Raw genomic sequence first — 27,354 nt, 5'->3', positions numbered from 1 at the left:
TATTTGCTAAAATATATCGTCATAAAGAACAAAATCCTAACTAGGAGTATTACTTAAGAGTAATCTGATTTAAGAAAAAGATAAAAAATCTTAAGGTATGTAATTTTTTAAGTTTTTCTTTTTGGAATATTAAAAATTGATTTTAAAAATGTCTCTTGGAGTAGTTGGGCCAGGGAGTGGTTGAAGGTAGGAGGCAGGTGTAGAGTGCTTTAAAGTGGATGTTTTTGGAACATGGCAGGAGATAGAGTACCTTGGGGTTTTGGAACATGGCAGGAGATAGAGTTATGATTCAGATTAAGCACAGACTTCAAGGTAATCTCAGGCTTACTGTAGTCACTTCAGTCTAGGTCCTGGAGTTTAATATTAGCAGGGAAGATTAAAAAAAAAAAAAAAAGATCAATGAACACACTGTGATATCCAGTTTAGAAATGGCTTCCATTGATCTTCACCTCCTGGTATTCATGCTCTTTGTAGTTCCTTCCCACAATGAATTGGGTTGACCAGTGTAACCAGTAAGATATTATAGAAATGATGGTGGTTGACTTTTGAAGCTGTCAGAAAAGAAATTGTGGCTTTTTCCTTGCTGTCTCTTGGATTAATTGCTTACTTAGGGAGGCCAGTTACCATGCCATTAGGATGCTAAAGTAGCCCATGGAGAGGCCTACATAAGGTGGAATTAAAGCCTCTTGCTAACACCCAGCACCGGGTAAGTGAGCCATGTTGGAAGCAGATCCTCCAGCCTCAAACAAGCCTTCAGATGCATGTAGTCCTGGTTGACACTGACCGCATCCCTATGAGAGACCCCAAGCCAGAATCACCTTGTTAAACTGCTTCTGTAGTCTTGACCCATAGAAACTGTGAGATAATAAATATGTATTATATTAAGCCCCTAAACTTAGGGTAATTTGTTATGTAGCACAGTAAAGCAGAAGTAATACACACAAATAAAAGCAGAGTTTCAACTGTGATAATTGTCATCAAGGAAAGGTATGCACTGCTATCAGAGTGACTAACAGACTTCTGATTTAGCATGGGGCTTTGAGAAGGGCTTGTGAGCTTAGATCTAAAGAGTAGGAAAGAGCATTCCTGACAGAGAACAACATGTGAAATACAGTTGTGGGAGAAAGCACAATAATTTTGAGAAACCTGAAGACCACCAGTGTAGCTAAGGGTAGACAGCAAAGAAGAGGTGGAAAGAGAGGAAGGTAGGGAGATCAGAAAATGCTAGGCCTGGGACTATAGTAAGGATTTTGGTCTTTATTTTACAAAGCAGTGGGAATCTATTAAAAAGTTCTTATCAGGGATTGAGGGGGTAACCAGATTGGATATGCATTTTGTAAAGAACATTCAGATTGCCTTGTGGAGAATGAATTATAAGTGGTAGGCTGGGAATGGTTGTGCAATGGTGGATGAAAGGAGACAGTTGGAAAGCAACTGAATTCATCTCAAGAGGTATTGGTAGTTTGGACTAGCATGATGACAGTTTAGATGGAGAGAGGTGGGTAGATCTGAGAGGTTTTGTATTTTAAAATAAGCAGAATGGGGCGCCTGGGTGGCTCAGTTGGTTAAGCGACTGCCTTCGGCTCAGGTCATGATCCCGGAGTCCCGTGATCGAGTCCCACGTCAGGCTCCCTGCTCAGCAGGGAGTCTGCTTCTCCCTCTGACCCTCCTCCCTCTCATGCTCTGTCTCTCATTCTCTCTCTCGCAAATAAATAAAATCTTAAAAAAAAAATTAAAATAAGCAGAATGTTGTGAGGAGTCAGATATGAGAGATGAAGAGAGAAGGAGCTGTTAATGAAGGTGTTTGGCCTTGTCACTGGATGGATTAAAACTCAATTTTTTAAAGGAAGATCTTGTATTTTGTTTTGGACATGTTTTTAGATGCTTTTCAAACAGGCAAAATGGAGTTCCCAGAGTTAGTTAGTTGCATTGTTTGGATGCTCAGAGGAGAGGTATGGACATGAGACAAAAGTTTGTCAGATTTATTTCTTACAAAGTCCTTACCTATGTGATGTAGTCCTTGAGGAGTGTTGTGGTCAAAAGAACACAGTCCAGTAAAACAACAATTACTTCAAAATAATGCAAATCCTTTGTGCATTTCTTAAAACTGTGAATGGGACTTCTAATTCCCAGCAGTACTGATACCTTTCCTATTTTTTGTCTTCATCACATGCAGCTGCTCTTCCACCCCTTTTTTCAAACTTCTGAAGAAGCTGCCCCTCTCCTCCTATCCAAGCCAACTTTTATACTAATTCTTCCTTTATCTTTTTTTTTTGCTCTGCTTTATTTAAATTGATGTAACTGTTTTTTCCTTTGTTGACAGCATAGGGCCTTCCTTGCAGTGGAGGGTAGGGAAACTAGGAGCACAAAGCCAGATGTTCTTTTGATGGCTTAGGGAGAGGTAAGTCAGGGAACGCTTCTGGGAACAGTGACGCGTTAATGATTTTTGTTATGTCACTGAGTTTTTAGCATGTAAGTAAAAATTGAAGCCATAGGCTTAGATTATTTTGCCTGTCACTGAGTAAATGAAAGAGTGTCCTGATCCTTAAGTAGCTCTGTTATTTAATGGTTCGAGTTAGGAAGATGAACCTAGAGGAGGACCCATCTATGTTGACTTCTGACTGGAACCTCTGAGCTAACTCCTGCTTCAGGTTTCAGATAATGGTTTCTTTGAAAAGCCTTTTCTGATATTTCATTTCCAGATTGGGTTCTTCTCCAGTCAGCATTGAACCTTATTTTCCTAATCATTGCTGTAATTATTTAATTGCATGTGGTCCTGAATATTCTAACCTTGGGAGGATAGAGGACAAGTTCACCATTATATTCCCAGTAAGCACTACCTTATCTTTTATGTAATGAAACTCATTAAGCACTTGTTTAATTAATTTAGGCAGGTATTTTCATTCGGCTCATTAGGTTTCATATGTGTATATCAACCATATTTCCTACTTTGCTTATTGGTAAAATATATAGCCTTTCTCTTTAACAAACAACATAAAATAGCTATACTCCAGGTTTTTGTCTTAGATTATGACTTTGAACTCTTTGCCACTTAATAGCTATAAAAATTTGGGGGGAAATAAAATTTATGAAGGACTGCACTATGCTTGTATCATATTTTCACTTTCTTAGAATTGGTTTTATTGAATCATTTTATTCCATAGCTTATATCAGGGATATGGAAAGTAACACAGCTCTGAAACCCTTGTTGTGTTCACTTCCAGGGATGGAGGAGAATGTAGTTTATTGTGATTTCTTTATGAGGACTGATAGGAAATTTTTTTCAAGATGCAGTAAGTAGGAAGACTGATTTTGAACAACTGTGATTTGTGTATGTATGCATGTGTGTGTTAAATTTTTTGTGGATATGGCAATTGAGGCATCCGCATATGTTTTTCTCTTTGCAGTGGTTTCTGGGACACTCAGATAAATTTTGTGGTTGCCCTTATCAAAGGAAATAAACATTCTGTGTTCTGTGTTATGACTAGTAGTCTTACTGATTTTAATTATACTTTTTTATTTCTTCCATCTTTATTGCCACCTTCATCCCCTTCCCAACTCCATTTCTTTACTTTTTTACTTTCTGTGCTAATTTATCTTTGTAACTCGTCTCAAATTTTCTTTGAATCACAAAGCATTAAAAATTACATGTAGACATCTACAGCATAATGATCTCTCTTTTTTTTTTAAGATTTTATTTATTTATTTGACAGAGAGAGAGAGTGAGAGAGGGAACACAAGCAGGGGGAGTGGGAGAGGGAGAAGCAGGCTCTCCGCTGAGCAGGGAGCCCGATGCAGGACTCGATCCCAGGACCCTGGGACCATGACCCAATCCGAAGGCAGACGCTTAATGACTGAGCCACCCAGGTGCCCCATAATGGATCTCTTTTGGCTGTTTGTTTGGGAACTGACTTAGTATTAACTTTGACTTCTCTCACTGGATACTCTAGGCTCTCCAGGATATTGAGACTGGCTGTGGCCTGTGGAGCACCTCCGCTCCTAGACTCTATTTTGAAGGGTCTTGTTTGTCTTCCCTGCAGGCAGGAGTCTTTCATTCCTCTTTACTCTGGTCTTCTACCCATTCTCCCAACCTCAAAGCATTTTTAAGTATTTTAAAAATTGTTGCCTTTGTTATAACTCTGTGATTTAATAAAATGTTTGAGTTAGGTAAAGGTAAATTTTATCCTAAAAGCAAGGAAAGCTAGTTACTTGCCTTCTTTTTTATATTATGTTTTGTAGGTTTTCTGAAGAACCATTTAAGGCAGTTATTTATATTAATTCCAGAAAGGTTGGTAATCTTGGATCACACTAAGGATAAACTGATTCTGAAAAAATTACAAGAAAGTTCCCATGGGCTAAATGTATTTTGATGATTTTAGGCTTTTGTTCATATCTAAATTTTATTTCCATTGCTATTTCAAAGAGGAAGTATGGGATAGTTACACATGATGAATAGGTACATTTAATTAAAACTTTAATATCAGTTATTTATATCCTCTAGATGGCTTTAAAAAACTAGCCTTCTTTATGGATATATTTGCAAATCTTATTTTAAAGTAATATATTTTCATTGTTTTGTTAACAAATCAAACTTTTCAAGCTATTTCTGACTATTAAACCTTTCTGGAAAGTTGTTCCATATCCTTCCGGTCATCTAAATTTATCACAGGCCTTTAACTAAGAAGGTTGGTGAACCTTCTTTCCTTTTGATCTTGCATCCTGGCGGGTGCTTGGATATTTCTTCTGTAAGAAAAGTTTTGGTGGATGAGTCAGTGCACTGAGTCATAGGCAGCATGAAGCCTCTAGTGTTCTATACGAACTAATTGGAAAGAGTTTCAAAATTAATTAAGGCACAGTTGTCAGCTCAGTGTTACTGATTGACATCCCACCAAAGTATTTTGTCTTTTGGCAACTTGCTTAATTGTTCTTTAGTATTTAGGTTTTTGTTTTGCTTTATTATTTTTTTTTAATCTGTTGAATAGACCTATAGTTACCATGTTGATTTTTTTTTAAAGCTCTTTTATGAAACTTGTGTCATTTGTGTTTAATTTCTCCCTTGCTTGATGCCTTTTTTCCCTTAAAAATTATTCAATACAATTCCTTTTCTTTTTGGCTTGCTAATTTGTCAGGTCATGAGAAAAGTCTTTTATGCTCCACAGAAACTAGTTCATACAATAATAGTGTATTGATTTGTCAAATAAGAGCCCCCTCTCCAACTTAACACTATGTTTGATTTGGTAAAAACAAATTAAATGGCTTGCATAGATTCTTTACATGCATTAATTTGCCCTTAAAAAATTCATTAAAGATGACATGTTTTTGAAAGTTTCTTTTTCTTTACTGTACTTATATTTGTTTCAGAGTACTTTCATTTGTATGAAGGATTTTGCAAGGGGGACATTGATTAGGTATTCTTCATGTTTACAGAAGATTAAACAAGAAATCAAGACCGGGAAGAAGTTTTAGCTGAAGAGACCAAATACATTCTGGCAAGATGATAAAATGCTAAGATGAATTAGTAAGGGGGGAAAAATAAGAAAAGAAAGAACTATATATTAAGTGCCTACTAATTTCCAGGCACTTTACCTATATTATTTCTTTAAATCCTCCTAGCATGTCTGTGAGATGGGAATTACTTACCCATAATCGGATGTGGAACTTGAAGCCCCACAAGTTAATAACTTACTGAAAGTCCTTCACTGTATCTGTACAGTAAACACCTGAGGCAATCCATGGCAGCCCTTTAGTGTGCTGTCTCATGCCAGATTTGGGCAGTATGCCAAAGAAAAATGTGGGAAAAGTATTTGTTCTAGTTATACAGTAGACAGTCTATATGACAGTAAATGGATCACACACTTTTTTAAAGATTTATTTATTTATTTATTTGTCAGAGAGAGAGCGAGCGAGCACAATCAGGGAGAGTGGCAGGCAGAGGGAGAAGCAGGCTCCCCGCTGAGCAGGGAGCCGGATGCGGGGCTCGATCCCAGGACCCTGGGATCATGACCTGAGCCAGAGGCAGACGCTTAACCGACTGAGCCACCCAGGTGCCCCATTTTTTAATCATTCCCCTTAACCATTACTTTTGAAGTTATTTCATTGAAATTGAGAAACATTTTACAGTTGATGACATGTCAGTTTAATTGGCAGCATCTTTTTTTCATTATACACAAGATTAATGCTGCATCTTATAATCAGTATGATCTTAAGATTTGTTGGAATACAGTAGATGGTCTTTGTTCTTCTCACTTCTTAGAAATGTTCAAGAACAAAGGCAACCATTTAACCTTTTGGTTTTTCTTTCATTTCTCCCTAAGTCTGTTCTAAATGAGATGGCCTTTAAAAAAATTCAGTGGTCAACTATTAGAAGCACAGCATAATCTATCCTCTTGGAGATTCCCATTGTACACTACCATGTAAGAATTTAGCCAAAAAAAAAAAAAAAATCAAAATATTTTTAACTTTGTTTAACCCATTGTTGTACAAATTTATTTGACCAAAGAATCTCCTGCACTCTGCCTCTTGTTTGTTTGTGCTTAAAGAACTTAATACTCTGCATGTAACTTTGGGAAATGCTGGATTACGCATTCTCTTGCCTGAATATCACCCATTAAGAGTCTAATAACATTTCTGAGGGTCAACAAATTTTTCTTTTTCAGACTTCTTACCCAGCCTCATTTTATTTTTATTTTTATTTTTATTTTTATGGATTGGCCACACCTCATTACCAATTCCTTGTCGTTTTTTTTTTTTTTTAGTTTCTTGAGTTGTGTTTTAGTGTATAGCTTTTCTTCTTTGCTAGCAAAATCGTGATATTTGAAGCTTATTAATTGGGTGTTTGGAGTTTCATTAAGCATTCTAAACAGCCAGAGAATTCTTGGTAATGTATAAATTACAAATGTATATTTTACATTCTCTTGCATTTTATGACATCTAAAAGTCAGTAGGTGATGGGAGCTTCATTAACATATCTTATGCTGATCTCCTCAAAGGTATATTTCTCATCTTCCAAGGACTCACTAAGGAGGAGTAAATCTCCGTTCCCTGCTATTTTTCTTATTTATCTCTTTATATCCTGACCCTGTCCTCCCTTCCTCTCCTCTTTCTCCTTTCCTCTGTCCTCCCCCTAATATCTGGACTCTGTTTACTTATCAATTCTGTGTTCTGTCAGGATTATTTATTTAATCATATAATATCTGGTTACTCTTATTCCCAATTATTTTCTACATTTTAGTAGTATTGCTTTTGGAGCCCTTTCTTACCACTTCTGTACAAAAGAACCTGCCTGTGGCTTTTTATCCCTAAGCTAAACTAACTTCTTACCAATCTTCCTGTTGGCCAATAGATGATCATGTTTTTTCAGTCATCTAGCATTCAGGTGTACCGATTTTATTGCAGTGTTTTCCAGTTTCTTCCTTTCTTACTTCTGGTACTTGTAGCTGTGCTTGTAGTGATCTTTGCTGTCAGCAAGTATCCTTGAGTTTGTGGTAAGTTTCTAAAACTGTAATGGCCATCATGGAGTTTACATATTTATGCCTTTAAGTACCCTATGATCTCAGTGAGGAAAAACCCATTAAGTCATAACTTACTGCATTCATAGCATATAAAGGGGACCCAGAGAAGTATAATACTGCATTAAGGGTGTGGGAAATGGGATTAGAAATGTGGACTGGTGCCAGATTGTTTAGCAATTTTACTGCCAGGCTAGGATAGCTCTTGAGTAAGGGAATAATATGCTTCATTTTTCCTATCCAGCTGTGTATTTAGCCTAAAAACTTGAATTTATTTCAAGAAGCTTGATGCTTTATTACCAGCACATCTTTTTGGCTTCAGTCTATTTTATGATTTTTTTTTTTTTTTTTAGCCTTTTCTACTTTGAAGAACCTATGTCATAGGATTTTCTGATGATTAGATTAGACATTGTTCATAAAGCATTTAACAAACAGTGCTTGGTACATATGGCGATGACAATAATATGATGACAAAAAGTACTGGAATATGGATGTAGCTGAGGTGTGTTGGGGGAGGAGTTTGGGGGTGGGAGATGAAACCACACAATCTGGTCTAGTCTAGCAAGCCTAGCTGGGTAGCTGACATACCACCCAGGGCCATTCTTGCAGCTTGTATTTTCTAGACTGGAAAATAGAAGACCCGGGTTCTAGTCCCAGCCCTGTGTGACTTTGCCCACCACCTTTCCATCTAGGCCACTATGCCTTCATAGATAAAATAATTGATTTGAATTAGATAATTATTAAAAGGTATTATCCCAGATTTAAAATATATGATATTTTGGGGTTAGGCGACTAATGATTGAGGATGGCTAAGGAAAACAGGAGAGTAGGGCTATCCCTTTTATTTCATTGTGCTGTTTCTGATGGATTGCCTAAACCAAACAGGTGAATGAATGTTGAGGATTCATCTGCTTCCAATAGAAAAATTATTTTAATTACAAGAAGGATCTATATAAAAAAAGCACTATAGCAAAAACAGTGCTTAAAATGCATTTAAAATGCATTTGTGTTTTTCAAATTGAGAATCAATACATAAAATTCTGAGGCAAGAAAACATTCCTACAATTGGAAACTACTCATTGAGTCAGCTGAAGAATTTAGAAAAATAAGTTGGGCAGTATCTGATACTTTTTACACTCCTTACACACTTGAAGTCAATGTGGCCTCTTCCAGTTTCAAATATACAGAGACTTCAGGCCTGTCATTGCTCAGGATACATCTCTTGGGCAGCCAGTCTTAAACTCCTAGCCAGATTAAGGTTGAAAGCCTTAATCATCTCAATCTTCTCATGCCTTCCAATCTACTAAAGTGCTCCTTTGTGTCAAATTGTCAATCAAGTAGTTAGATTGGAAGATTTTTAAGATACCTTCCAATTCAGTAATTATATTGCGTCAGTATGTAGTGATCTTTCTTCAGCTTGGTCTGTGTTTCATTCTTATTAGTGATTCTTTTGCCTCCCCTTTTCTGTTACTGCCTGTTTCCCTGTTCTATTTGGGCCATGGCAATGAGGTGGATTTGTGTGAGAGAGATTATGGGAGCAAAGAATTTGATCAGTGTCTTCTCACTAACACGTCTTCCACAAGCAAACATACAAACAGATATCTATTATTTTGGATATGGAAGAGGAGGAGACAGAGAAAAATAAAAGGAGAAAAGGTGAGGATATTGAGTTGGAAAAGGTGCTTTGGGAGTATTTGTACAGAATTTGAAGTGGAGATGATTTTCCCCTACATGTACATATATGCCTTCTCAGGGGAAAAATAACATATATGTCTTCTTAGGGGAAAAATAACAAAACAAAAAAACTAAACAAACGCCCCTAACATTTATATAATTTCATTCTAAAGGATGGGATATGTTGCTCTCACTATTAGTGATCAGCAGTTTAGGAATCCTGCCCATGAAGGTTAGAATATTAAAAACAGCAGAGAATAATTCCTGAGAGTTGAGGCTTTAGCCTTACTTTCTTATAAAGCTTTATTTATCAAAGGTATTCTCAGGAGGTAATGATAAACCTGAAACTGTTCCAACCTGTGCTGAAATACTCCCACACTATGTTGTTGGAATAGATTTAAGCACTCTTTGTAAACCCATGCCAGAAAGTTCTTACCATTTGAAGTTTCTGCCCTCAGTTGGATTAGGAGGAGGAATTCCCATCTGTTCAGACAGAACAGTGATCAAAAAATAGGTAATAAAAAAGATTTCCCTGTTTGAGATGTGCTTTTTGTGGATGAAAGCTTTTCATTGGAAGGAATTGTTTGTTTCCACATGACAAATATTTGGACCTGATGTTCAAAACAAGTATTTGGACCTGAATTAAAAACAAACTTATAGCTTTCAATATTGTACTATATAATTTACTTGTTTTGGTTGGTAGCTGAATTCAAAACCCAGTAGGTATTCTTTTGCTTAATATCTCACCTCCCCACTTTAAAACACCACATCACCACCTTCTCATCTCTTACCAGGATGACTGTAAGAACTTCTTAATTGGTCACTTACCTTCAATACATCTTCCACTCTGCTGTTCAGTGGATCTAATGTTGCATCAGATCATATCACTTTTCAGTTTAATGGTCTGTAGAGTCCTGGCAAATGTACAAGTTCCTTTACCACTAGGCCCCTTCTACCTCTTCAGACTCCTCTTCTGCCACATGCTCTACTTGCCTCTCACATCAGACTGGTGATGTTCTTTTATGCCCTTGTTAATCTGCACATACTTCTGCTCCTTCTTTCTTCCATGATGGCATTTATTGCGCTATTTCACTATTCTTTTTTTCAGGGTGACATTTATTACACCATTTATAATTGTCTGTTATCTTACCTGTTTCCTCTTTAAAACTGTGGGTCATGCCTACTCTATATTTTCCCAACATTTAGCCCGTTTACCCCTCCTTCTGCATCTTATAAATTTCAGTTTGCCTTTGCTCAACAAGGTTTAGAATTGCATGTGAATTTATGGCTATTCTTTAAGACCCCTATTTCCTAAGTTTTCCCCTGAAAAGGAATCTTTAATATCTAATTTTTACCGCTGCTATTATTGGTCCCACCTTCTTCCTTCAGATTTCAATAATCAAGTGTAATTATTTGCCTCTGAAATAGAGAGGGTCAGCTCCTGGCGTGAGGGTCTGGTTTATTCATACTATATAACACTGGTTAGTGTATCTATATTACTTCTTTTATTTCCTGAGACTTTTAGATTTTCCTTCTATCCCCTTGGCCACATCTGGTACTTTATGCATATTCTGGATAAGTGGATTTGGGTTTAGAGAAGTGAAATGAGTGCCCTAATATCACAGAGCAGGGAAGTGATAGAATTAGGTTTAGATGGCCTCAAAACCTATGTGTGGGTTTTTAAAATTTTTTTTATTTTTTTTTAATTTAAATTTAAATTTAATTTCTTTCTGCACCACACTACTGGTTCCCTTCAGGTTCATAAGCATTATGCCTAAGCTGCTCTCTAAAATCGTCTTGTAATCTCTGCTGTCTTCATTTCTCATTTCCAAGTGGATGACAGGGAAGGAGGTGGGACTCAGGATACAAAATTTTTCTCAGTCGATTTTAATGAGGTCTATTTACATATTTAGTGGTAGCCAAATGATGGTCACATCGCATTCTTTTTATAGTTTGATAGTTCACAGAAAGCAAAAGGGAAAAAAATGTTATGAAACCTTTTTTTTTTTTTTAATTCACAGTCTTTAGGGGATGGTTTTTAATTTTGAAAAGTAATTTTTAAAAAGAAGTATTCTAATGTGTTATTTATACAATTGGGCTTGGCTAAATGGAAAGGGAGAGGGTGAAAGGAGGAGGAGGGAGAGAAGGGGAGGGAGGGAGAAAGGCATCTAGATGAGTCCATGAAAATATTAGTCTGTTGGTTGCTTATAAGAACAATTAAATAATTAGAAAACTTCATTTTCCTGTTATCTCAAAGTTTTGTCTTGGTGACCCAATCTACTGAGTGGGCAAAGAGTGTGCTCAGAACATGATGGAATTGGCATTTAGAAAATCCAACAGATAAAATATTACGCCCACTGACTCATGAAACAGAAACAATTAAGGTCCCAATTTAGAATGATTCTGGACACAGGCTCTAATCGTTAAGCTCGTTTAATAAACATCCATGTGGTAGAGTTGGAAGCATGAGCTAAGTGCAGAAATTAGAAGTGCTGGGAAAAGTTAGAGTTTAAAATTTGATCCTCGGTTAATCTCCGTAAATTGACTCATTTGCATTTTAGTATAAATATCTAATATCAATTGAAATAATGGAACTGTTCGAATTTTCAAAGTAGGGTTCTTATCTGATGTTTCTATTATTGATTCTTTTATGCATAACTCATAAGTGCACAGTTTAATCTTAATTTCAGATAAGCATTTTGTTTATTTAGTCTCCAGTAAAGGGAGCTGGAAAGGGAATTAGGAGATCCAACTTGGAGTTGAAAGGCAAATTCTAGTAAAGCGGTTAAGAACACAGGCTTTGAAGCCAGACTGTTTGAGGACAAATCTCTGTTCCTCCACTTGTTACTTGCATTATGATTTTAGACAAGCCATTTACCTTCCCTTTGCTTCAGTTTTGCATTTAAAAAAATTGGATAATAAGAATACCTACCTTATAGGGTAACCAGTTCATCATAAATGTGAACAGTTTGTAGTTTCTGTCCTGCCATTAACTTGTTATGTAATCTTATGTGAGTTACTTTATGTCCTTCGGCTTTGTTTATTTTATTTATTTTGTATGAGAAACTAAGCTCCAATTTTCCTTCTGGTTCTAGAATTAATTTTAATAGAATGAAGTAGACACATAGTGGCTTATTGCATAAGTGTATATGAAGCATATAGCTTTTGATATTAAATAAATGAATAAAGCTTCTGATCTCAGAAGTCTATGGTTTAGTATTGTGTTACTTTGGACAAATTCTTTTCTTTAGGCTTTAATAGTATGTATAAACTAGGTTAATAAGAGTTATTTCATGGGGGTGTTGTGCTCATTTTATGAAATAATGTGCAAAATGCCAATTACTTTGCTTGATATATAGTATATATTCAAAAATGCTACTGCTTTTAACTCCCACTTAACATACACAGTCTATTTTTCTCTCTCTCAAAGGAACTTCACTCTAATCTATGTATTTGTATATGTGTCTGTCTCAATATGGGATGATTTTAGCATATGACTTAAGTGAATTTGTTGGTGGCCAGTGAATTTGTGAGACAAGACTAGGCAAATTTCATCCAGCCCTCCATGGAAGGGAGAGCCATATTAAGGTTGCTGAAAAGTACGAAGCCACAAAAGATAGAAAAAAAACTCTCCTAATGGCATTTATTCTAGCAGGATCAGAAATGAGAACATAGGGAAAAAGAAAAATGAAACCAGTGTTAAGGGTAGGGTGGATCTCTAGTTGTCTGCAGTGCTAATGCAGCATTTTGTAGGAAAAACCAATCCTAGCTCCTTCCCTTCTGAGTCCTTTATTTTGTTGAAGTCTTTCTGTGCCTTAGTACTATACTGTATTTAATAATTCCCCAGTAATAAGGATTTGTAGAACATATTGCCTTCCAATAAGAATATGACATTGGGTCTTTATCTGGTTTTGCCACAGCTTGTTAGGGCTTGAAAAAAACCACCTAACTTTTCTAACGTTCACTTAACATTTCAGCCTCTTCTTTTTGGGAATGGAGAGAGGGGGACAGAAATGGAGATTGGAATAGATGTTTTAAATGTCTCCCGATTCTAAAATGTTATGGTTTCTAATATTAATCTAAATATATTGTCCTGCACAGTACAGAGTAATCAACCCTAGAGAATGCTACCTTTATTTCAATAAAATTGCCTTTAGAGCCAATTCTTAATCTATCAAAATGCACAGGTCTTGCTACTTTACAGTCTGAGAAATGTATCCTTCTCTCTTTAACTTTTAACTTTACCAGAATTTACTTTTTCTTTTTGGTCCCTCCCTTGCCAGGTTTCTGGAGTGGTTCTGTTTGAATGAATAGCCCATAGAGCCTCCTAGCAAGAGTGAGATGGAGGGGGTAGTGAGACCATAATGAATGTAGGAGCTGGAGATTTGAGTAAAGGCCGAGGAAGAAAGGACAATACAGACAAGAGGTTAAGAGGTTGGGACTTGGAGAAAGACTGCCTGAGTTCAAATCCTGAATTCTTTCTGTGCTTCAGTGTCCTTAAGTTTAATGAGGACAATAACCCTCAGAGGACTGTATTACTAAGATTATATATTTGGTAGTGATCTTTAGACAATGTTTGGTAAGCACTAAATAAATGCTTGCTAATATTAACTATTATTTTAAAGGTTGCTACTAAAGATCTTAATCAGGATTATATCAGGAAGCAGATCAGGAAGCTTGGACTTCATTTTTGTGACAAATGTGAATTACTAGAAACTGATATGCCTAAAGTTGAAGACTGCATAGGTATATGTATAAATTTCCTCTAAGAATGGTATTCTGCTTGGAAAAATTTGTATGTTCTCATGTGTGTAATATCTCTTCCTCTTTAGGGTCTAGAGTGTACCCTAGGGTAGGAAATTAGATTTGGAAGAGACCGCAGAGAAAATCTTTTTTATCCTTTGTACTTTTTAGAAGATATGATCCTGAAAAGGTACCTAGTTAGAGAAGAAGAAAGGAAGAGATGAAGACCTGAAGTTTCTACTAAGGCATATATAACTTGGAAACATTTTCTATCTTTAAAATAGATAGAATGGTTAGAAATTCATCTTTCTATTCATGTCATAAATGCATTTCATGTTTTTGAGATTCAACATTAACACATCTCAATGTATTAGGAGAGTGTATCTTTAGTTCAAAATACTGTAATTCTTCCTGACCATGGATATTTGTTACAATGGAATCTTTGAAGCCTTTAAAAATACCCTTTTCAAATAGATAAGTATCTTTGCCCATAAACATTTATGTCATCACTTTGTAGATGGTTTAAGTCACTATTACTCTTCTTCTGAAGTGTTAAAAATTCCCAGTGTTTTATTCCCAGGGTGGTGGGAGGGAATAAAACAATGAAAAACATCTGTATAGGTCACTTTCTTAAATGGTGGAAATTCCAGAAAATAATTTTTATGAGCTGTGAAACTTGTCTCTTATCTTATAAAATTAAGTATATCTACTGAAAAACTTACAAATGATAGTATGGACGATTATTTTATTCTCTGGTAGTGTTAGCCAGCAAATTTGGTGGCTCTACTAAGAAGATAATGGTCTTCAAACACAGAAGGGAAGAGAATATATCCTTGACATCAAGATTCTGCAAAAACAGACCCTTTAAATTATTTCTGAAAAACATGGATGTTTAATCTGTGATAGATGTAAGAGAAATGATAATTAGCACTTATTCCTGAAATTATAAACCCTTATTTTCTGTTGTTGGTAAGTGGTCAAAGAGGAAATGATGACATCTTTCTCTTGATATCTGATTAATAGACTATTTTCAAAATTGCTAATGTCAGATAATACAATTCTAAAATTAATGACCTAGTTTAAGTGTCAGAATTAGGATTTTGTATAATTGTTTAAGAATGATTTCCGTGATGTCTTTTATAAAACAAGTGCATAGTTATACACTGATCTGCTGAATTTATTCTTAGCGTGACCCTGGCTTTTTTAAATTAAATTAAATTAAATTAAATTAAATTAAATTAAATTTAATTTAATTTAATTTAATTTTGTTTTGTTTTAAGTAGGCTCCACACCTAGCATGGAGCCCACCACAGGGTTTGAACTTAAGACTCTGAGATCAAGACCTGGCTGAGATCAAGAGTCGGACCCTTAACCGACTGAGCTACCTAGGTGCCCCATGCAAACTTTTTAAAAAATTTATTTTATTTTATTTTATTTTAAGATTTTATTTGTCAGAGAGAGAGAGAGAGCACATGCAGGGGGAAGCAGCAGGCAGAGGGAGAAGCAGGCTCCCCACTGAGCAGGGAGCCTGATGCGAGACTTGATCCCAGGACCTTGGGATCATGACCTGAGCCAAAGGCAGACGCTTAACCGACTGAACCACCCAGGCGTCCCAAAAACTTATTTTTTTTAAATATTTTATTTATTTATTTAATTGACAGAGAGAGAGGGTGGGGGGGAACACAAGCAGGGGGAGTGGGAGAGGGAGAAGCAGGCTCCCCGTGGAGCAGGGAGCCTGATGTGGGGCTTGATCCTAGGACCCTGGGATCATGACCCTTAGCTGAAGGCAGTCGCTTAACCAACTGAGCCACCCATGTGCCCCCGGAAAACTTTTTTTTTTTTAATGTACGAATTAACATACTTAATTCTGTCATAGAATTTGTACATATAAAATCAATATGGTTAGTGAGATTTTGTAGTAATTACATACTAGGAATTTGTAATGTAGTGTGAGATAGGCATTTCTAAAATAGTATGATACAGGTAATGATTAACATTGCCCAATTCCTCATATATAGAATGTACCAAATGGCCATAATATTAAAATAAGTAAACCAATATTAGAACATTCCTCCCTTTAATAAATCTAGCAAGGCAATAGAACTTCATGATGTAGCTCTTCATCTGGTACAGTGATTCTAAATCCTATCAGACCTAACATCCCCTTTTTACTATAAATATTTTGTAGCATCTCTTTTCCTGAACATATATCCAAATATACACAATAAAAAAAAAAATCAATGTAATATACTAACTACAGTTTAGAGAAACTTTTTTTTGAAGATTTATTTATTTTAAAGAAAGAGAGTGCACATGCATACGTGTGTGAGTCGGGGGGCGAGGGAAAGAGAGTCCTCAAGCAGAATCCCAGCTGAATGGGGAGCCTGATGGGGAGCTCCATCCCAGGATCCAGAGATAATGACTTGCCGAAATTAAGAATCGGCCCCTCAACTGACTGAGCCACCCAGGCGCCCCCAATTTGGAGAAATTTAAAAGGGACGTAATCATAGTAAAGATTAAGTATCACAATATGTAAATGCTAGAAAACAATGATATGGGGAATATTTGGAGTTATGAGATGGAGTACATCATATATCATTCCAAGAAAGATAGGAAATTGAAAGAGCTGATGTACAAACGAGCACTAGAATAACAAGTGATGTTAGAATAAGTAATAATAGACTATATTTATTAGTTTTTTATTTAAGCAAAAGGATAATACCTTTAGCCAAAGTAGAAAAACATAAGACAAATTACATACTATCAAATTGGAGACAATGAATTGGGCCTTATTTTATGTGTAATATTAAAATAATTGTCTAGGTTGTGATATAGGGTGGTAGAGTAGTGAAATAGAATAGAATATATGACTTGTATTTATTCTTCTACATCAAGAAAAAAGGAACATAAGAAGAGTGATAATTTTCGGGTGGTGATGAATTTGGTTTGGGGTCTGTTGAATTTGCCCTTTGGCAGGGCACTGTAATGGATATATATTCATCAGGAACTTGAAAATGAGAATTAGAATTCCAGAAAAAGGTTACATCAACAAGATTTAGTTTTGAAGGTCATTCACAAAGTAGGAATCATTGACGCCATAAAAGTAGACAATATTACAAATAAGAGGATGCTACTACTAATAAAAATTAACATCATCATCGTCATCACTACTGTTTGTTCATATTTATTATGTGCCATGCACTGTACATCTGTTTGACATACATTTTCTTATATATTTCTCACAAAACCCCTATAAAATAGGTAAAATTATTATCAACATCTCCTTTTTACACATTAAACAATTGACACACAGAAAGGTTGCCTTACTTCACATAGCTAGTAAGTGGCAGAGTTTGAATACAAACTTAGGCAGTCTGGCCCTAGACCCCTCTTTCTTTTTTTTTTTTAAACTTTATTTATTTATTTGACAGAGAGAGACACAGCAAGAGAGGAAACACAAGCAGGGGGAGTGGGAGAGGGAGAAACAGGCTTCCCGCGGAGCAGGGAGCCCGATGCGGGGCTCGATCCTAGAACCCTGGGATCATGACCTGAGCCGAAGGCAGACGCTTAACGACTGAGCCACCCAGGCGCCCCTAGACCCCACTTTCAATGAAGAAATCTTGAATTCATTCATTTTGGAGGCAACAGTAATAAGAAATAGCAGTTAGTAAACAGAGTAAATTAGAGTAAATTACATTGTCATGGAAGGCCAAGGACAAGAGAATGATAGCTAATATCACAGGATTCAGAGCATTTTAGAAAAGGTCATTGGATTTGGTGATTAGTAAGTCCTTGGGAAATGGCTATTCAGTAATGTTATAAAGCCCACAAAAATTATCCAAGCGTGTGTTTTCTTCAGACTTTCTAGAAATTTTTAATTATTTATTTGTCCAATGTCTATTCTGAACTTTAATATACTTTATCCAGATTGAATTTAAGCCTTAGTAACAACCATGGTGTAGCCATTCTTTTAATAAATCCTATGTCATTCTTGAAAGAGATCTATCAGAAATAAGCAATCTAATTTTGGATTTGTTTGGAGCCATAGAATCTGTTGAAAACACCAAAAGGAATGATTAAATTATTTCTATATGAAACAACAAATATTACAGAAAACTTCAGTGTGAAAGTGAAACAATTTTTTTTTTTTAAAGATTTTATTTATTTATTTGACAGAGAGAGACACAGCGAGAGAGGGGACACAAGCAGGGGGAGTGGGAGAGGGAGAAGCAGGTTTCCCGTGGAGCAGGGAGCCCGATGCGGGGCTCGATTCCAGGACCCTGGGATCATGACCTGAGCCGAAGGCAGATGCTTAACGACTGAGCCACCCAGGTGCCCCTGAAAGTGAAACAATTTTAAGTATGATTTGTACTATGTAGTCTAGAAGAAGCAACTCATCATTCTTGGGTGTGATAATGAAGAGAGAAATATTCATGTGGGTGTTTTGATGATTAATTAGTTGTGTGTAAAATGCTTGAAGATAAAAAAGTATGGCACAAATTTTAAATATTATTATTGTATTCCCAGAATTCTGTCAAGCTTCATGGCTGTCTTCCCATGTACCCATCTTTATGTACCTTTTGCCAGAACTTTTTTCCACAGCAGCACTGCTTTTGCTGTCATTTGAAATCTGTTCCAGATTTTTTTCTCTCAACTCTCTCCACATGCTGTTACTTGGTTATCTAATTTTAATAGGATGTTTTTTCTTACATAACTATATATAAAACTATATATATCATACACAATCATCATATACATAGCATATGCAGACACATTTCCTCACCCTTTGTGACTTAGGTAGAATAATTTTGTTTATATAGTTTTCCTCTAATCACCTGACCCAAAAGTGGCTTATTCCCTGGAACTTTAATTATCTTTAACTAAAATTTAGTGAACTGTTGCTAATTATTCAATGTGCATTTCTTTCTATTGTCTGGGAGCCTTTTCCTTGTCCATTAAAGTAGAAACCTCAAGTTGAAAACTCGCCACAACCAACATGACCTTCTTTTTATTAGAAAGAATTATAATTGTAATACATTTTCCAAATTATAATCCGTACCTTTTTAGAAGAGGCTCTTTTTATTTGTTTTGCTTGTATGTTGTTTGTTATTTAAGAACCAAGCTCCCATTTTTTCCTGGTGCACTTAAATTTATTTTGAAAAATTAAATATGAATTTTAGAGGTAAAGTCTGAAGAAAATGCAGACATCAAAATATCACATATAGATCTCTTTAAATAGAAACATTAGTTATCCTTGGGGATTAATCATTGCCAAAATGAAATCACGGGGTATTTCCTTGGTACTTTATTTTGATAATTAATTACATGCACCTACACACACACATGCACACGCGCACTGTCTCACTATTGTACCTTTCTTTACTGGTCTAAAACTAAGGCAAGCATTTAAAAAACTGCTTATCTGTGAACAAAATGAGTACATATTTATTTCATCTATTCTCTCTATACCCTGGTTCCGACCTAACCTTTTGATTGTGTTTATTCTTTTTTCCCCTGAATTAGCAAGTTTTGCCATTGGAAGACACAATCACTAAATAATGGGGATTTCAGGAACTTTGAGACATCTTTGCTTATAGCCAGATGAATGGTAATGACTAATTATCAAGGCAGGAGTAGGGGTTCGTAAGTTTTGGCAAGTCTGTGAGTCAGGACTCTTCAATGCAAGCAGTAGAATCTGACCCTCACCATCTCGTGTGGAAAAGAATTTATTGAAGTAAACTGAATAGTTCTCACAGTCAGCAGAAGCACTGGAGAATCAGGTTCAGAAAACGGGCAGAAATCAAAGGAAGCTGAGCAGTGGCAAACAACCAGCATCATGTCGCTGAACAGTCTAGGTTGGGAATCTGTCATTGGTCCCAGTTCCATTGGACTCTCAATCCTATTGCTGCTGCTAAATTTTCAACACTTTTTGCCACACCTGGATTCTCTTATCCTCACATGGATAATTTTTTAACTGTCCCTGAGTCTTACTTAGCATCACTCCTTCAGGACTCTAGATCCCAGGTGGAAATATCAAATTCCCTGAATCTAGGTCACTTATTGCCAGGGTGAGAGAAGAAGGGATCATCTGGTCCCTGCAGCTTATTTATGAGGAGATGGAGGATACCAAGGAAACCCACACAAGGATATTTACTCCCATGGGAAGTTTTTTTGATGCTGGATATTTAAAAAAAAAAAAAAGTCAAATTTATATTATAATAACAAAACCCTAGAATCTTTCTTAGATGTTATTTTAATATCTTATCACAGTGATCTACTTAGATTTTCTTTTATCCAACATAGGTTAACTTTTAAATAATTTTATATCCTTGTTTTAGTCTTTGGGAAACATGGAGAAAAATTTGTTAGCATCCATCTATGAAAACCTTTTATGTTCTATAAGATTGTAATGTGCCAATCCAGTTTTTAAAATTGAAGTGAGAAGAAGGTAATAATGAAAACTCTTTAAAATTTTAAATTCAATATTTTTCCTACGTTTGGGGAAAGATTCTTATATTGACATCAATTTTTATTCTTCCCCTTCTTTCTTCTTCCCCTCCTCCTTTTTCCCTCTCATCCTGCTTCCAACCCTCTTTCCCTTTGTCACATATTTATCGAGCACTTCTAAGTGTGGGCATGGATGTCTAAAAGAAAAAATAAATAATGGCACCCTCAGCCTGACCCACCATTGAGGAAGCTCACAGTCCAGTATAACACTGCAGACATGTATGTAAACTAAATGCAAGTGATTATTATTATAATTGAGATATGCAAAAATTTTATAAAAATAAGAATGCATTTTGATAGGTCATATAGTAGGGTAATTAGAAGTATAATCTTGCTTTCACTTGCTTTTAGAATCAGTAATCCAAGTGATGCTTTTATTTTTAATTTTTTTAAAAGATTTTTTAAAGGATTTATTTATTTATTTTAGAGAGACAGAGGGGAGGGAGTAGAGCGCAGGGGAAGGAGCAGAGGGAGGGAATCTTCAAGCTGACTTCCCACTGAGAGCAGAGTCTGATGTAGGGCTCAATATTACAACCCTGAGATTATGACCTGAGCAGAAAACAAGAGTCAGATACTTAACCAACTGAGCCACCCAGGCGCCCCCCAAGTGATGCTTCTTTTAAAGAGAAATTTTAAAATATAGAAAAACAAAGTGTAGTACAATTAATACCCATATTCCCATCCCTCTAAGTTAACTGCTTGTCATAATTCCTTTCAGTTAATTTTTTAAAGAAATAAAACATTAACAGATATAGCTGAAGTTCCCTTTAACAAACATCCACAGTTCCATTCTCAACCCCTTTCCTCAAGAACAACTATAGTTTGGACTTTTAACCTATAGGCAACAGGAAATCCCTAGATTTCCCAGGTGAATGATATGCTTAGATTTGTTTTATTAAAAAGATATTTCAGAAGGCAAGGTGATAGTTACATGAAAATGGAGAAAGAGAATAAATGGTAGAATTAATAAAAATGTTTATTTAATCATCTAGGCAAATGATTCTGAGAACTTAACTAAAACAATCACTGTTAACAATGGAGAGGAGAGAGTAGGTTTGAGAGTGAAATCTAAGGGTTAATTCAAAGGATTGGATAAGTGGTATTCGAGTTGAAGTTAAGTCTGATGTGGGTGTCATTTTATGTGTTTTGGAAACTTCATGGAAGAAAGATTCTCCAGATGTTTCTTATCTTGGCCCTTCAAATCTTCGAAAGCTTTAGATTTAAAACATTTATGAGGCTTTTTTCCTACTTTCATTCTTCTATAAGGTACATTATTGTTACTATTATTTATTTGAGTAGAGTTGATACACAATGTTACATTAGTTTCACGTGTACAACTTAGTGATTTGACAAGTTTATATATAGCATGCTGTGTTCACAACAAATGTAGCTATCATCTGTCCTATTACATTGCTGTTACAGTATCATACACTGTATTCCTTATGCTGTGCCTTTTATTCCTATGACTTATTCGTGCCATTATTGGAAGCCTGTATCTCCCACTTCCCTTCACCTATTTTGCTCAACCTCCCCACCTCCTAATGGAAGCTGTCAGTTTGTTCTCCATATTTATAGGTCTGATTCTGCTTTTTGTTTGTTTATTTTTTCTTTTTAGATTCCATTTATGAGTGGAATCATATAGTATTTGTCTTTCTCAGTAGTACTGATTTCAATGAGCATAATTCCCTCTAGGTCCATCCATGTTCACTCAAATGGCACAAGCTCATCCTTTTTTATGGCTGCATAGTATTCTATTATATATAGAGATAGTGAGACGCCATTTTCCTTAACCATTTCTCTATTGATGTGGTTGCTTCCGCATCTTGGTTATTGTAAATAATGCTGCAGTAAACATAGGAGTGCATATATCTTGTCAAATTAGTATCTTTGTTTTCATTCTCAGTAGTGGAATTATTGGATCATATGGTATTTCTACTTTCAGTTTTTGGATGAACATCTGGTTACATTCTAACAGTGCACAAGTGTTCCTTTTTCTCTGCAGCCTTGCCAACACTTGTTATTTATTTTTGATACTAGCCATTCTAAGGTGATGTCAAGTGATATCTCACTGTGGTTTTGGTTTGCATTTTCCTGATGATTAGTGATGTTGAGCATCTTTTTATGTGTCTGATGACCATATGTATGTCTTCTTTGGAAAAATGTCTATTCAGGTCTTCTGTCCATTTTTTAATCAGATTGTTTTTTTGGTGTTGAGTTTTAAAAGTTCTTTATAAATTTTAGATATTAATCCCTTATCAGATATATCATTTGCGAATATCTTCTCCCATTCTGTAGGTTGCCTTCTTGTTTTGTTCTTTGATAGTTTCCTTTGCTGTGCAAGAGCCTTTTATTTTGATGTAGTCTCAGTAGTTTATCTTTGCTTTTATTTTCCTTGCCTCAAGAGACATATCTAGAAAAAAGTTGCAATGAACAGTGTCAGAGAAATTACTACCTGTGCTCTCTTCTAGGATTTTTATGGTTTCAGGTCTCACATTTAGGTCTTTAATCCATTTTGAGTTTATTTTTTATATGGTGTAAGAAAGTGGTCCAGTTTTGTTCTTATACATGTAGCTGTCCAGTTTTCCCAGCACCGTTTATTGAAGAGACTGTCTTTCTCCCATGGTATATTCTTGCCTTCCTTGTCATAGATTGACTGTACAATTGTGAGTTCATTTCTGTGTGTCTGTTTTTGTGCCAGTAGCACACTGTTTTGATTAATACAGATTTGTAGTGTATCTTGAAATCTGGTATTATGATACCTCCAACTTCGTTCTTTCCCAGAATTGCTTTGGCTTTTTTGGGGTTTTCTGTGGTTATAAACAAATTTTAGTATTATTTGTTCTAGTTTTGTATAAAATGCTGTTGGTATTTTGATAGGATTACAATGAATCTCTATATTGCTTTGGGTAATATGGAGATTTGAACAATATTAATTCTTCCCACCCATGAGCATGAAATATCTTATCATTTGTGTCATCTTCAATTTCTTTTATTAGTGTTTTATAGTTTTCAGAGTACAGGTCTTTTACATCTTTGGTTAAGTTTATTCCTAGTTATTTTATCCTTTTTGGTGCAGTTATAAATGGTATTTTTTAAAAAAATATATGTGCATTATTTAAAAAATTAATTTAGAAATTAAAGGCAAATGATATAGAAGAATACTATACAGCCAATAAAACTTCGATGTAGGTTTGTAGATCTGAAAGATGATATACCAGAATTACTGTAGAATCATAGCAGGTGATTTCTTTCTCATTTTTAATATTTTTTGTCAGTTTCTTTAATGGTGAACATTAATTTTTTTTAACATTAAAACTTGTTTTAAGTTACTAGTTTGTGAAATCTTATTTTGATAATTACATTAATCATAAATATACAACTGTTAAGTATGCTAATATTAATGACATTTTAAAATAAATATATATTAATTTTAGAAACTTTTAAAAATACAGATAAGTTTGGAGACCAAATATATCCCTGTAATTAGGGATCATCACTGTTTTTTTTCTGTTTTTGTTTTTTTTTAAAGATTCATTTATTTTATTTTTTTATGTTATGTTAATCACCATACATTACATCATTAATTTTTGATGTAGTGTTCCATGATTCATTGTTTGCATGTAACACCCAGTGCTCCATTCAGTAGGTGCCCTCTTTAATACCCATCACCAGGCTAACCCATCCCCCCACCCCCTCCCCTCTAGAACCCTAAGTTTGTTTCTCAGAGTCCATAGTCTCTCAGGGTTCGTCTCCCCTTCCAATTTCCACCCCCTTCATTTTGCCTTCCTGCTATCTTCTTCTTCTTCTTCTTCTTTTTTTTTTTTTTTAACATATAATGTATTATTTGTTTCAGAGGTACAGGTCATTTATTTTAGAGAGCGAGAGAGTGCAAGCATGTGAGTGGGGTGAGGGACAGAGGAGGGAGAGAATCTCAAGTCGACTTACCGCTGAGCGCAGAGCCCCACACCTGCTAGATCTCACGACCCGGAGATCATGACCTGGCAAGATATCAAAAGTCAGTCGCTTAACCCACTGAACCACCCAGGTGCCCCAAATATCCCTCTAATTGGGGATGATCACTGTTAATCCCCTTGGTATATATCATTCCAAACTCTTTGTGTTTATAAGATTATTGTTTTCTTATGGAATTGAAATCATACTCTTCATTCTGTTTTTGTACGTAGCAAAAAAATTAAATATCTTTTTTTGTAATGTAACATTAAGAGCCTCGCTTGGGAGCCAGAATGTCTGAGTTAGAATCCTGACCCTGCAACGTACTATCTGTGTCCTTGGGCAAGTTATTCTACTCCTCTGTGATCAGTTTCCTCATCTATAAAGTTAGGATAGGGGTATAAAAAAAGTTAAGTTAGTTGATATTGGAAAATGTTTAGAACACTGTCTGGGACCTAATTAGTCTAGGTATTTGCTATTATTATTATCATCCACTCTTCTTTTACACTATGAATTTTTAGTGACTGAATAGTATTGCATCATATGATATCCAATCTTAAGAGGTGTGGTCTTTGTAGCCAAGTGGACCTGGCTAGTGCTGCCGGTTATTACCTATGTGACCTTGAACCATTGACCTTACCTCTGAGAGATTATTTTTACATGTGAAATGGGGTTATGATGGTACTGTGTAGGGTTTTGTGAAAAACTAAAGCATTCATGTAAAACTCCAACTTAGAAAACTGCCTGGCACAAAATGCACACTCTTAGTAAATGTTACCCATTATATTTGTCGATGTAGAATAGTTTCATCTATTTAAAAGTTTCTAAAATTAGTATGTATTTAAGATGTCATTAATATTAATATAGTTAAGGGCCATCAAAAGGGTATCTTAAGTTTTTAAATAATATTTTTAAAATTAAGAAGGCATGAATTTGATAAGCTTTGATAAATTTATAAATGTAATAATTCTCAGCTGGACACACTAGGAGAAAAGTTTTATATAAGTAAAAGCCAATTCACATTGTAGTTATTTCTTAAGCTTTTACATTATTAATTTAAGGTATTTGGTAAGTCTTTTTTAGAAATGAGATGTTTGATAGTGTCTGAAAGAACATGTATAAAAGTTTGAAAATATTTCATGTAAACTTTTCTTGCAGTAGTAAAATGAAATATATTTTGTTCAGATTTCTACTAGTGAATAGATCTCTCCTTAGAAAATATATAGTAACTTTTTTTAAGCATTTGGCCTCAAATCAAGAAAAATGCTGATTTCTACAAAGATGATTGAAACAAATGTCTTCAAATTTGAAACATTTGGTGGCAAAGCAGATGTTTTGTTTGAGACAAGTGTTTCAGGTTATGTGAAGACGCCAACTAAAATGTTTTCTATGCACATAAAAAGCTGTATTTAATATGAAATATGGCAATGTAGGCACAACATTTGGATTATATAGATTAGGTAACAAAAAGTGAAAATTAGAACATAGAACCCTGGGAACTGCAAAATTAAATTACTCAGTTACATGATGAGATGAATTAGGAAAGCATTTGAAATTGTATGCTTTCTTCACTTGATATATTAATTTTCATGATTTTCTTGGCGTCAGTTCTTCATCTGTTGTGATAAAAGTGACAGAGTATTTTGGAATTTAGATCTCCTAGAATACCTTTAGGTCTTAAGAAGTAACATTTACTTATTTATTTATTTACTTATTTATTTATTTTTTAAGAAGGAACATTTAATGTGAAAGCCTAAAGAGAGGTTATAGCTTAAATTGCTTTGGGTGAATGGATGGATAGATGGATTTAGAACAAAGTTAAACAACCCTTCATGAGTTCATTGTATGCATATTGGACTAGACTTTAGGACATTACTATAATTTAAGAGTATACTTTTTACTATATTATCACATCTCTGATTTGGGATTTTCAGTGCTTTGACTTTAGAAGAAATACTGAACCCAAGTTACTTGCTTTTTACTTTCCATAGAGGAGGAAATGATTTGATGCATGACTGTCTAATTTGCTTCTCTTAGCATTTGCCTGCCCAACCATTCTACTAAGAGCAACCTTTATTGACAATGTGGTTGCTTATTCAAGATTATGCCAGTGTGAAAACCCACACATATACACATTCACTGCTCTTAAACTAGCATTTTATGTGGCAATTTATCATCAACATTTTTCATATTAATACATATAAATAAATAGTGTGTATTTACTATATAGTATCTGCTACAAAATGTCACAAATATTGACAATCATTGTTAGAAATTCATATTGTTTTTGCTATTATTCATAATTTGAATAATAACAAGTAAAAATTGTTAACTTGCTATGTAATTACTACATTCACATCAATTACTTGACATAGACCATTTTAAGGTGTTTGGTACATATTACCGAATTCTCCTCCAGAAAGCACCTTCTAGGTGATATTCTACCAGCAGTGTTATCAGTGTCCCCCTCCTACAAGGCTAGATGTTAATACTACATTTTATTTCTGTTTTTTTTTTTTTTTTTTTGTCAACAGCATTTTATTTCTGTTTTAATTTGCATTCCTTTATTACAGTTGAACATTTAATTGAAAAGTTGAACATTTGAAAAGTTGAACATTTAATTATATGTCTGTATGTCTTTTAATATGACCATTTAAAAAAATTGGGTGCTAACTTTTTTACTGTTTTTGGACAAAAACTCAGTATCATTGACATGAATACTTTCAAATCATAATCATTATTAACCTTAGAAAAAGGAGATAGGAAGAAGATGATTTTTATAAGCAATGCAAATAAAAAGAATAACTCTTTTGAACACCAGTTTTCCCCAGTTCTTTGGTATTTTATTTCATTTTTTAGGCCTTTTCTTCTAGTAGTGGTCTCTAAGACTTGAATAAAAACAATGAGTTCTGACAGTTGCTATTGAGTGTTTGATACCAGTGTTTCCTTTTATTGTTGTTGAAGAAAGTAA

At 35.0% G+C, this 27,354-nt stretch overlaps 1 protein-coding gene across 4 annotated transcripts in view; it reads left to right on the top strand.

Moving 5' to 3' along the window:
• The window catches only part of METTL15 (methyltransferase 15, mitochondrial 12S rRNA N4-cytidine), a 195,938-nt gene that overhangs the window by 33,524 nt on the left and 135,060 nt on the right, over window positions 1–27,354 (top strand). The gene's annotated exons all lie outside the window — the stretch shown is intronic.

This window comes from Mirounga angustirostris, unplaced genomic scaffold, assembly GCF_029215605.1.
Source record: "Mirounga angustirostris isolate CCGP_5_RB_7025 unplaced genomic scaffold, mMirAng1.0.hap1 SCAF_13, whole genome shotgun sequence".
NCBI classification, from domain to species: domain Eukaryota; kingdom Metazoa; phylum Chordata; class Mammalia; order Carnivora; family Phocidae; genus Mirounga; species Mirounga angustirostris.
Note: the sequence above shows the minus strand (reverse complement) of the source record. Positions and strands in the feature narration are given on the sequence as shown.